Source organism: Drosophila ficusphila, unplaced genomic scaffold, assembly GCF_018152265.1.
Source record: "Drosophila ficusphila isolate 14025-0441.05 unplaced genomic scaffold, ASM1815226v1 contig_791, whole genome shotgun sequence".
In the NCBI taxonomy this organism is placed as follows: domain Eukaryota; kingdom Metazoa; phylum Arthropoda; class Insecta; order Diptera; family Drosophilidae; genus Drosophila; species Drosophila ficusphila.
In genome coordinates, this window is record NW_025064737.1 from 7,169,479 (window position 1) to 7,181,387 (window position 11,909).

The 11,909-nt window shown below is 40.2% G+C and overlaps 1 protein-coding gene across 2 annotated transcripts in view; it reads right to left on the reverse strand.

The window, feature by feature from the left end:
* Positions 1–11,707, reverse strand: part of LOC108088016 (serine-rich adhesin for platelets) — a 37,669-nt gene extending 25,962 nt beyond the window's left edge. For both annotated transcript variants that reach the window (XM_017185629.2, XM_017185628.2), the window contains exon 1: positions 10,862–11,707. The gene's annotated coding sequence lies outside the window, so the exon portion shown is untranslated. The remainder of the gene's footprint in view (positions 1–10,861) is intronic.
* Positions 11,708–11,909: the final 202 nt, after the last annotated feature.

Here is an 11,909-nt window from a genome sequence, read left to right on the forward strand (position 1 = left end):
TTCCGCTTGCGTTGGATATCCCTCTTCCTATTATAAATATTCCTCTTGCATTTTTATATATATTCCACCTAGATTGCACCCCGCCGTAAAATGGAAGACAATTGTCTAATAAAAGCCAACAAAGAGCCGCTTTTATGCATCTTTTCTGCTCGTGTGTGAGGAAAACGATGTCACCTTGTGCTGTTCCATTATGCAATCCACGTAATTGTAATTGACAGCATCCTGTAGATTTCCTTCCCGCCATGCATAAGTGACAACATTTCGATTAGCAGCCAGTTTTCATTCACCCATTTACCAGAACAACAAACAAGTCTATCAAGATTTGGATGCGGTTTGCCACTAATAAATTCTGTTCTTTAAAGCTCTACAAATTATTCGCAATTCTGAATTGTTTATGGATTGCTTAAGTACAAAGTGAGATCATACTTTTAAGAAATGCTACAAATAGTGCAATTTGTTGAAGATTGGAGTCTTCGTTTCGATTCCTTTTCTACACCTCAAATAAAGATGTACAGTTTATTAATGTTCGGTTGCAGAAGAAAGATACTAATCCGTTGTACTTCTACAAAGCTGTTTATACTATTTTTTACTACCATCGGCGTGTTATAAATATTGATACATAAACATGACAAATAATAAAATAAAACACTTAAAGATGTTATTAATTAAATTAAGGTAAAGGGTAATAACTTAAGAAAGAAGAACTAAAAGTTTTATATTGCTCTTCAGAAACTTCTTATGATTTGTATCCAAAATGACACTCATATAATGATGATACTATATTATTGTGTTATCTTTGATTCCCTCTCCCACTTGGATTGGCTATTTTTGGCCTGTGACACAAGAGTGGCTTTCATTGCCAGTGTTTTTGCAGTGTTTACCTATTAGCACTTAACATTGGCCAAACTTGCGCTTTAACATTGACTTAACAGCGCCCACGCATGCCGTCTCTTTTACTCTTCAGATGGCCTTAGCCTTCGTTGTAATTGTCCAAATGCAAAATAAATAAGCCACACAACAAAGCCACATTCAAACAACAATTTTGAATATTAAATGTTGGCCAACGGCAACATGAAGCATTGACCATTTTTTGTCCGCTTTTTTGCCGGCCACTAAGGTTAATGGGCCTCTGGCATGATAGCTCTCAAATATCTGTGCCGTGTTTTTCTCGACTCGGTTTCGGTTTTCCAGTAGCAGTAGCTGGAGTAGCTCACATTTGATTGCACCTTTATCTCGGGCCACCTTTTTGACCTCGTCGCATTGCAAAATGTTCCGTTTCTTTTAATTTCAATGTCTTTTTCTTGGGGTTTCTTAGCTTCTTTGGTAGCCGGCAACTTGTTGCCTCTTAGCCGTAGTTTTTGCTGCTGTTCGATAGCTGTACAAACCGGTCAAGAGCGGGGCATAAAACGCTTCGCTGGGGCAGGGAGCATAAAAAATGCGCACAAAAGCCGTTGTTCAGAGCGGCGATAATGAATCCCGTCCCAGCCAAATGCAAAAAAAAAGAAATAGAAACACCTAACCTGAACTCTCGGAGTGTTCGGTCAATGGCTGATCATCATAATGATTGGGATCTTCATCGTAGATTATATGAACGTTGAACATATGCATATTCATGGCGGGGATATTGTGAAATTCCATAAATGACCTTTACATGGCTTGCCAAAAGCCTTCCCCTTGATAATGCGAGCCATTGTTTATTTTTTACTCAGTTTTCCTACTCGTATGCAGTGTGCGTCGCCTTGGGCTTGAAAATGGGAAAATATTTTGATTGTATGTATGGCCTTTTGCATGTGGAAAACAAACGCCTCGAACTGCACGCATGCATGCCAGTCCAATCAATCGAGAGCAGCCCAGCACTGGGAAAATCTTAGTATAATAATGATCTGTATATATTTTATACAATATAGTTTACATCAGTAGGAGAGAAAAAAATGTTTGAAATCGTATTTGCTAGATTGTTCTGAATGGTTCTAAAACCAAAGTATGCCTTACCAAAGACCAATGAGAAGAGTATAACGATTCAAGCAATAAAGCAATTTAAAGTTTAAAAAAATAAGGATTAAAGAAGGTCATGATTTAAGTATAAAATATGTAATAATGTAATTAAAAAGAATTTATTATTAAATTTATATAACACAGTTCAGTTTAGCAGTCATTATGAGGTTCTCAGTAACCAAAGATTTATATCTTGTTTTTAATATTAATAAATGAATGTTTTGGAAAAACAGCGGTCAACTGTGGCTTGTATCAATGACTTTTGCATCTAAGTGTAGTTTTACGTTATATGTGAGTTTTGCTTTCTTTTTCTCTGTGTAAAACTGGGTGGAAAATCAAGGGAATATCCAAGTGCATAATTGCAGTCGATGCCCTGGACTGCATCGCCAGCGAAGGGCCAAATGCATTAAGTGCGGTAAACGAGGCAGGGCAACAAGAAGATGACGATGCTAATGGCGAGCTGGGGTCGCATTCCCCGCAGTGGCAATTGAAAACACTCAAGTGCCGCTGGCTCCCTGGATGATCCCTAGTCCGCCGGATCCCAGTGCAACTCAATCCGGCAGAACGCAGAACGCAATCCGCAACAGAAGCCGTCGCCAACATTGAGGTCGTTCATCTGCAGAAGGGGCAAAATAATTGCTCGATGCAATCTGGCGCTTATGGCTGCAAAACTGTCACACACAAGCAGTCAGTCAGTCACTCATTCATTTGGGAGCTCAGTTTTGCATCGGAGTGCCAGTGATGTGGGTCTATGGGTCTAATGGACGACTCTTGTCATAAGCAGGAAGTTCGAAGAAAAACACCCAAATCGGCTTATGTCGGTGTTATGTGAACAACAAAAAATAAAACTGACTGAAAGAGCTGCTCACACAGTAAACCCAAATCGAGACTCATGAATGCTGTATCTGTGAGATACTTTTGGTGCGTTAATTAAAACACAAGCTGGGCGTTTTTTCTTCCCATATATCACTTGCATAATTCCCAGTTGTCGCTCTCAATTACCAAAACCCACTAATTGCAACAAATCGAATTTGATTGCTTAACTGCTGCAAATTAGTCGCACCAAAAAACATTAGACGCAATATGAAATTGGTTTAGATTTAATTCGTTTAATTAATTACAAAATATTCGATTAAAATGTTCCCCTGTTGAAGCATAATTCATTCGACAAGCCTTCGAGAGCCTAAACGGAAGCAAAAGTTGATCGAGTTTCATCAAGATTTTTCACAATATTTCCAAGCCGTTTGGAATTGAGGAAGTCTCTCTGGAAATTGTGAAGTTTTTCCAACTTGCTGGCGACCGAAGCCTGGGCAAACAAACAAGTTTTCAATATTTAATTGCACAACCTGGTAATTGTGCCTAATTGTTGGGTAAACAAAAGTGAGCAACAGGCTGACTCAATATGTTTGGGCGTTGCATTTGGCCAAGTTCCACAGCGTTGGCAGTGCGAACTGGAAATTGGATTACGGTTTTTAATGACATGGTAGGATATGTAGGGCTTCAGTTTTTAGGCTAATATTAAAGCATATTTAAGTATGCTCAAACTGTAATCAAAAAGTTTTGACCCTGACCCCAGCCAAACTTGGTAATTATTTACACCAACCAGTCTGCCATAAATCAACGCATTTTGCTCATTTTAGAAATGCAAAATTACTTCATGTTACCAGGCACACACTCATACAGATGATTGCAGCGAGAACATGAAAAACATTTCCATGTGCCACTTAAAACGACTTTCAAAATGTTTTCACTTGCCACAATGAGCGCACACCCACATACACTGGGAGAAAAATAGTTCAGATAACTAGAAGAAATATATTTCTGACAGTTTTCTGTGGCAAAAGATTTTGTGTACTTAATTGATAACAATTAAATGAGCACCTGATTTAATCTGAATATGAATTATAAAGGTTTTTTAACATTAAATTAATTTCCTTACATTCCTAAATTAGAGAATATTTGAGACAAATATTTTTCAGTGAAGGAAACAGGGAAAAATTGTGCAGATTGGTGAGATTTTTCTTTAAGTCGCTTTACAAGTTTCTAATCGTATTGAAAACTTCAATTTTGTTTCGGTGCAGCCACAGTTGCAACTAGCTAACTGCGGCCACAAAGCCAAAAAGTTTGCCCGACCAAAGTCCAAATTCCAGGCCAAGAACAGCCCACACGAGTGCAGCAACAACTGGGGCTTGGGGTTTGAGCCAAAAAGCGAGTGCAACCAACGTTCAGCTGAGGAATTATGCCGGGTGAAATTCGCCGCACGGCTCGCGATTCATGCCCCACTGCTGCACGTGCCGTTTGGGGATTTGAAGGCATCCACTAAATCACGGATTTGAAGTACGATTTGGAGCGATTTGGGAATCGCCGAGGCCCATCTATAAATTAAGCGACCGCTACGTGACTCTGGAGGATAGCACTCATGCAAGTTGGACCATAAATCGACGATCTTCGATCGATCTGGAGCGGCAACAATTGCCGACAATCGAAGCTGTTTTTCTTATTGATTAAGCGCGCTTTTTATTGACGTTCGCCGTCCATCACTCTCTCCTCGGTCGGCTCTCCTTTTGCGAAATCGTGGCCTGCAATTATTAGCCATTACCATGCAGGCCAACTGCCCAGCACATTCACCAACTAACTACGTAGTCGAGCCGGAACTGCTTCGACTGCTCCGACTGCGAATTCAACTCTGATCGAGCCGCAAAACAAGGAAATCTGCTGGCCACATTGTATCCATTGTTGGTAAGACCACGGCTCAATGAGTTCGTAATCGCCGGCAGATAATTATGCGAGTAAATATTGCATTGTGTCGGTAGCAAGTGCAACACTTATTAAATTCAATTAGCGGCAAGCGAGTTTCAAGTGGCGCCGCCAGGTGGGCCATGAAGCAAGAACCTTTATTGCCAGCTAAGAAAACGAATCGATATCGCAGCTGTTTTTTGGCCAATTAGCAGACAAACAGCCAAGCACCAATCGCAGATCGTAGATCGGAAATTCTAGCGCAAACCAACTGACTTGGGAGCACAAAACCTGATTGCGTTTAGTCATCGCCATTGTGGCGAAAATTATAATGAGCCGCAAAGCCGTTGACAACTTGGCTTTTTGTTTGTTTTTGTTACTCCGCACTCTTTTTCTTCGACAGCACGATGAAATCACTCAGACCTCGACCCGACTTGACCACAATTCAAGGCCATAAATACCAGACCAAATGTGATTTGGCAACGGACACAATTGAAAGTGATTTCTGATGTATTGCTCATCCGCTAAAGGGTTACAAATGCAGCCGGAAAGATTTCTCAAGTCGGCCAGTGATAAATTATGCAAGTCTTCTGCGGACAAAGATGCATTCATAGGGCATTACCACATTTTACTGGAGCCCAGCTATTGACAGCTCATTTTTTATATTTATGATGACAATCGCCGCTTGTTGGGGCTTGTGACCTGACCCACATGGCGTATACTTTTTCGGTCATTAGGCAGCAATTAAAGCTGGCCAAGATCTCGATTAAAGATTGGGATCGTGCTGGGCCCACGGGCCAGAGCTGCTGATCGTTAGGGCTAGAAGCGCTTTACTGTTCTTCTTGATTGACATGCTTAGCACTCGAATGGTATCTCGTATCTGGTATCTTGTATCTCACAGCTCGCATCTGGCAGCAAGCAATCTGTAGCCCCAGCAACCTCATTTACAGTTTGCAGCGCGGCAAGCCGTTCAATAGGCTCTTTGTTGCTGGCTTTTCTTCCGCTTTCAACGGTTCATAATTGAAATTATAATTCAATTTGCCGCCGTCGCTGCCGTGGCCACACTTTGCTTTTCAATTATTAGAAAATGTCTGGAGTGAAAGAAGAGCGCGATCGGAGTTGCAGATACATTAACCGATACAGATACAGATACACATTGCTCACGCGGCTGCGCATGCAGATATACTGAGTATGTACATTTACTAAAATCCAATTGTTTGTGGCGTGCCAGCCGCTGCGCATGCGCAAATAAATTTCCAATTTGATTGCGAGGATCCTGAACAGATATTTCCATTCCATGCCCATAAATATTGAAGCGGGCGTAGGAGAAAATAGCTATGTACATAAAAAAATTACAACTGACGTGTCGTCGTTCGCAATTAAGAACGCTTTCATTTTTTATTTTCCACCTTCCTTCTTTCTCCCGCCTTTCCGGCTCGAAAAAGTAAATTACTTTTACTGAATATAATTGAATTAACATTACAGCTCTGAGCTGAAAAAAAACATCTCTTTCAGCTTTAATGGTTAATGGAATTCTCTTGTTGATCAATATCCATGAGATAGAGATTTATTTATTTATTAGCTACTTGAATATGTTTCTTAATTGAAATCCCCTTCTGCTTTCTGAAACGAAGATAAATAGTAAAACTAGGCAACGCATTTCTCCTGGCCTTTAAAAATAGAATTGGGAATTTTTGAATTTGAAATAAGTTTCTCTTTCTGTTTTTGGGGTCTTCTGGCACTTGAGAATTTTCCATTTTCCCCTCATAAATTGCAGAATGTCAGAAGTGCAGCTCCCCCTTTTCTTCGTTTTTCCCCAGCTGATAAAGCAATAATGAGGGTCAGACCTTGGGCTTTGGCTGCCTCAATTATTTACAATTTGGTATTGATTTGCCGGGGAGCAAAGTCCAAAAATTGAGCTGTGCCCGCCCGCTTTTATCAGTTAATTTCGAATGACCCCGGGTCATTGGGAATCTGATGTAACTCAAATGTTTGCCCTGCTTTCGCTGCACGCGTTTTGCATGCGTTTAAAGTCGCTTACGCAAGAACCGCGTTTAGTTGGGGCGGTAGAAAGTGCCGCCCTGCTCGACGACACATTTGTGGCATAAATTAAGTAATTTACTTTGATGGCCATGCGTGGAATGTTTGTGAACAAAACTGGTGGCTAAAAAAAAAAACAAAAAACAAAAGCAAACAAGTCTTCAGGCATTTTCCCCCATTCAAATTCAACGTGGGGAGTTGTTATGTTTTTTTGCTGCAGATATCGAAGAGTGTCATCTACTTTTGATTCATTTGATGTCGCTGATTGTTTTTCTACACTATTAATTGTTATGCGTTTTTAATGCCTCAGTCAATATCTTATATAAGTCGCATTTGTGTGCATGGATATATAATCACATGTTTTCATTGCACACTTTACAGCTTTGTTGCGTTTTTTGCTCGCCTTTGTTTGTATTTTATATTTTGGCGTTAATTTTTTTGGCTTTATTTCTCGAGTTTGGCAAAGAAAAAGAAAAACTTTCTCCCGCCGCCTGTCGTGCCAACTTGACGCACCACGAAAAAAAGAAGATAGGCAAAGAAAGAGACGGCACGACGTCTGTAGAAAGAGAGGTGAAAAATTAACAACAAGCCGATGATTTACTGGCAAAAAACGAAAGAAATGATCATTGGTGGGTTTTCTGACTTATTTATTTATTTTGCAAAAGAGAAGCTTCAGAAAAAAGAAGGGTGTCAGAGGAAATTGAACTTTTAACACTCGGAAACAGACATAAATAAGAAAGAAGTGTCATCGTCATGAAAGAATAATTGTTTTTATTGTGGTAATAACCTTCACTCACTCGCTATTTAAGCTTAAAAAAGTGGCAATAAAAAATGTATTCTTTTCGAACCTATGAAAATAACCTATAAAAAAGAAAGCAACTTAAAGTATCATAATTTGGTTTTAAGCTGCCTGTATAAATTTAAGTGCAAGCTGAGTAGCTTAAATCTCACTCGATAGCTAAACTCTTTCTAGAATTTCAGATAGAACAATGTTTGACAACTAAAAACAAAAAACCTGAACATAAATCTATTTTCAAATCACTTTTAACCCAGATTAGAAAACACGAATTCGCAAAGTTCAAGTTTGCAATTACCTGTGAGCAGTATCTGCAGCTGTTGCTTATCTTGTGGGACCCGAAAACCTGTGATAAATCACCTACAACGGGGGCAACTGATAAAGGCCAGACCCCCGAGAGACCCAGACCCATTACCCATAACCATAGCCCCCCAGTCGATGTCCCAGACCTGTCATATCTCTTTTCTCCCGTGTTGTCTTCAATCAATCACGTTTCGCTTATCGCCCACTCAGCGTGAGACGATGGCGGAGAAAAGATGAGGCTGGTGGAAAATATATCAGACAAAGGGCACAGAAATCCATGACCACAGACGATGAATCTGCATCGTTTCGATTATTATGCAAACGGCAATGAAAGCAAACAATTTAAGACATATTTGGTAAACAATGAGCGGCGGTATAAAAAAAGTAGTAATAGAAACGAAACACAGACAAGTGCGTGCCTTGGAAATGCTCATCAGTTTTGGGGGAAAAGTGGAAAGTTGGCCGAGCTTTATGTGCATAATTTTGTGCGGTTTATTTCTCTTGAATTTTACTGCGTAACCCCCGACATCCTCCCCGCACACCCCCTAAAATATTCGTGCCAAAATGCAGTTTTCCATTTACAAACTTCTTGTTTGCTCAGTTGATTTGCCTGCCTTTTGTTTGCCTTGCCTTCTTGTCTTGGTTTGTTTGCGTTTGGCACGTTGCTAATAAAGCAACTATGCGCCAGGCTTGAACAAACAAAAAAAAACTCCAACAAAAATCTCAGAAAATTGCATAAAACGAAAAAACTGCGGCAAATAAAATGCTCATATTTGTGCCATTTGTTCGAACGAGTTTTTGTGAAAGTACGGGTATCTAGCGGATAGTTAATACGAATTTACAGTCGCCCCCTGTCCGCGCTGGCCACTTTGTATCACGATTGCACTCGATTCGAGCTGGGTTGGGATGGGCCACCAAGCCCCGTGGCGCTGCAACACGTTTCTCTGTGGCAATTTCTGTTTCTTTTCGCCTTTTTTATGTTTTTTTTTCTTTATTTTGCCCAGCCAGCCCGACCGACCGTCTCCTTTTGCACTTTATTGACAATTTCTTTTTTCTGCTCGCGAACGTGCGTAGCTATTGTCGTTGATAGGGGAAAACCACACACGAAAACCGGCCGTTGGCCACCGGCTGCGTCGCATTCAGGCGTTGACGGCCTGTAATGAAATGCGAATTTCATTCATGGCGATTGGCTATGAGTTACGTCTCGATTGGAGTTGGGCAACAACATCCAGGAGAAGTTTCACAGGCCCCGGTTGCTTGAAAATTAAGAAACCAACATCTAATGCGCTTCGACAAAACTGCTAAGATCATAAAAACCACTGCAAGAAAGATATTACTAAATACTACAAAATAATTTCAGCATGAAAAGTTGGATAGAGAAACAGCTGAAGATAAAGCAAAATCGAATCTAAATTAATATTGATTTCTATATCTGAATGCTAACAACAATAATCTTGAAATAGCTCAAGTCATAGAACAACAAATAAAAATGAATAATGAACCTCAACGCTATTCAAAAATTAAATATCAATTAGTCAAAGTGTGTACATTTAGGAAATTATGTTAAATCCCTGAACATATGTTTATAATTATCAATCACTTGAAAAAAAACCATCCCTTACAAATCGTGTTTTCTAAAAATATCACCAAAAACCAACAAAAATACATCCAAGTGCTTTCGCTTGGCAGAACATTGAGTCACTTAGAAATTCCAGTAAGAGATATTTACCAGATTTGAGTCATCTAAACCAGAGGCTTTGTCACTTAGCAGATCGGTCAAAGCTTTCGTTACCTAAACCATCTCGAATTACCGATTTCATTCCTAAGACTTCCCAGGCAACTCGTATTTATTTTATAACTGAAACCGAACCCGTTTACAGATATATTGCCGAAAAATAACTACGGCCAGATCGAATAACATAAATAATGGCTGTTTGTTTTTGTACACATTTCCGCTGCACGTTTTTTATTTTGCGTACCTTAAAGGAAAGTTGCAGAAATTTCCAAAAGTAAGTTATTTAAATTAAGTCAAATACGCTCCGAATTATCCGCTAGGTGTTTATGCAAACGAGCGCACAAAAAGCAACAAAAACACCAACAGCAAACATCGTTGCTTTAACGCAAAAATTTCACAGAGTCAGCGCCGGTCAAAGCAGCTTTAAGCCAACAAGCAACAAAAAATATGCCAGACGAGTAATAATTATCCAAAGAAATTATAGCCCCTCCGAGTGTTATGGCAGTGTTTGTGTGCACTGGTGAAATGCGAAACTGAGAAGGCGTTCGAAGGTGCCAAAGTTATGCCGCCAGACAGCGGATTATAAAATATGGAATGCATGCCCCAAACTGGAGGGCTCCGGGGAATCGGTTATGGCCTCTATATACACGCACATTTCAAGGGTATTCTTAATTTGGTGGTTTTACATAGAGCTACCGCAAATGGTAAAAGTTATTAAAAGTGATTTGGATTAAGATATTTTTTATAGATAAATCACTCATTTTGGCCAGTCACAAAAAATTATGCTTATCGGTTATTACCCACAGTAATATTGAATGTGTGCATTTGAATCGGATTACTTTTTTTGTATCCCTAACCATTAGGATTATTCATAATGTTTATTAATGGTTATGGCGGCTGGCATTAAATTATTTTCACTCCAATAAAATAGTTTTAACACTCCTTAAGTTGTTAGGATAAAAAAGCTAGGAAAGTTTGTAATTACTTTGTTTGTGATCCCTTAGTAAGTTTAGTAAGTTATAAAAAATTAATTCAAAGAAAATCGAATTCGCAGTATTGAAAATTCCAGGCATTGTGTTCTAACTCGCTTTGGCTGTTGAGTATTTGCGGGCCTATCGATCGTTGTAATTTAGCCGCGTCTTGTTAACTCGTTTGCAGAGCGGCGAAAAGGGAATGCAAAAGGCTCCCTGCGAGCTATGAACCCCCATTATGGTTGTTGTTTTAGTGCGATGATGATGTAGGATGGTGTAACTTACCCGGTCTGTTTGCAATCCGTACTTTGTTGTTGTTGTTGTGTTTCCTTTAAGCCGAGTAGATGATGCTGCTGCTGCAGTTGCGGTTTCAACTGACTGACAGTCGTTGGTCGGGGGCGTTCCAGGTATCGTTAACGCTTCCAGTGCGTTTTCCAGTCAACTATTTTTTTTGTTGTTTCTTCTAAGCTTCGATTTACCTAAGCACTTCACTTTGAAGAAAAAAACATGAATCACTTGCACGTTATTTGGTGTTATTTGCTCGGCATTATTTGCTTGTTAATTGGTTTCGTTGTTGCTGAATATCGGTCGCAGTATTATTCTTTTTGGCTTGTTTTGGTTTGGTCGTTTAGAAAGTGGGTTAACTGACAGAGCGCGTCTTAGTTGCGCCTTATGCAAATTGCGGGTATTAATTCGATTCGAGACGTATTTCGACTGCTGGTGGCAAATTCCAACTTGGTTCAACTTTGTATTTCAGCGATGCACAGATACACTCCGTTCGCTGCGGTTAGCGCTACAACTTGAGATTCCGCTTGAGACGTTTGCTCCAACTCGATTCGCTCGCGACTGATCGTGCGGCTTCTGCGGGCCCCAATCGTGAATTTCGCTCGCGACTGATCGTGTCGCTTTTGCGGTCCCACTCGTGAGTGTGCACCTCCAAGACAAGTTAAGACACGCTGCGGCTGCGCGAAAGGTGCGCTCAGGTGAGCGAGAGCACTGTAGATTGAGTATAAGGTAGTCTCGTCAAAGATTTGGCACACAGTTTCGTCCGCTAGAGGCGCTTTTTTCAAACTGGTTAACAGAAACTTCACATACATTGGACAACGTTTTTCCAAACGAGAAAACAAGGACTGCGTTTTCTAAAACTGGTAACAAAGGACAAAGATTTCGCAAGCTGGTAAATCCTTTGAGAGAAGTCGAAAGAGACACCCGATTGTTAAAGGGATCAAACGATTTTAGCTGGGGCTTTTAACGGATTTTTGAACGTACACACTGCTTGGCTCTCTCTCGTTCATTAACTCTCGCGAATCAGACTGGCTGTCACCGAACTTTT